Here is a 1,419-nt window from a genome sequence, read left to right as displayed (position 1 = left end):
GGGGGGGGAAGCTGTACATAGTCTTCCCATCTTCAAGAAAGGGAGAGAGAGAGAATCAATACACCAGTGTTGTGAATATGTTGACTCAAGAGAGATAGAGAGGAAGGGAGAGGAGATAATGAATATATAATAATATGATAATTTTTGTGTTCAATTATATCTCCTGGTAGAGATGACAAGAAGAGAGAAAAAGAGGAGGAATTTTAACATGAAAGTTCAGTATGATAATGATGTCTCGTGATGGAGAGTTTGTGTACGGAGACTCATTCTTGTTAATGAATAGTTACTGTTGCAAATGTTGTCGACTGTTACTGATCTGATCTAGCAACAACTAGGTTTGCGCTCTTGTGGCATAGTTATGAACTGAAGTGAACTCTTTGTATGTTGGGACAGTTTGTCTCTTTCAATATATGAAAATAAGAGGGTTGGGCATGATCAAGACAATAAAATGATGTAAATGCCTTTCTTGTTATCCCTCCGTCTATAAGGTGACTGGACATGAAAATAAAAGTTTAATGATATTTTCTTTTTGTCTTTGTTTCTCTTTAATTTTCTTTTGATGTTGCTGTTAATCCAGCTGCCCTTGAGTTGATATACTTTGGGCTCTCGTGGTCTAGAGGTGTGATGTTCGCTTCACATTCAGATTGTCCCGGGTTTGAAACCTGAAAGCTACGGGAAAAATAATTTTTCTCGCTCCTTTCACCTACTTTCTTCCTGTTCTCTAGTCCTGTTTTATCGTCTGCTTTCATCTCGACTTTCTTCATTTATTCCTACTTTTACCTCAATTTTCTGGTAGTCTCAATTTGATTTCTATTCAAATCCCACTTTGTGTAGTGTTTAAATAGATGCTGTGTAATAATACGCCAAAACATTTTTTTAACAGGTTTGTTGCATTGGGCTTTTTTTTTTTCCTTTCAATTATTGACGCATTTAAGATCGATAAGTAGACAAGCTGCCTAAGCCCTGCCTTTCAGAGCCAACCACACTATGTGTTTATATGTCAGAACTCATCAGAATGATGGAGACATTCCGTAAAATATCCTCCCAAAGGAACTGAAGTGATATCTGTCACACTCAAGGCAAAAAATACCATAGATAAAGGTTTTTCCTTTTTAAACGTTTCGTATGTACAACTTCTTGATAAGTTTTTAATAGGAAATGAATAAAAGCAAAGGTTTGTTTTTATAAATGTTTATTATTTGCTAACATATAATGGGTATACATCCAGTAATCAACATATTGCCAAAAACCTAGATAGGATGATTTTAAAATCCTTGACAGTTCAGCAAGAAAGAAAAACACAAATATTGTATCCCATTGTACCATAATATAACTTTTTTAATAAATGGGTTCGGTATCTTTCGTTTTTTTAGCTTTGGGGACTGCTGTTTGTCTCTACTTGTGAAGAGTTATATATAT

The sequence above is a fragment of the Aplysia californica genome, unplaced genomic scaffold (assembly GCF_000002075.1).
Source record: "Aplysia californica isolate F4 #8 unplaced genomic scaffold, AplCal3.0 scaffold00753, whole genome shotgun sequence".
In the NCBI taxonomy this organism is placed as follows: Eukaryota; Metazoa; Mollusca; class Gastropoda; order Aplysiida; family Aplysiidae; genus Aplysia; species Aplysia californica.
The sequence above is the reverse complement of the archived record's forward strand: the minus strand, read 5'-3'. Positions refer to the sequence as shown.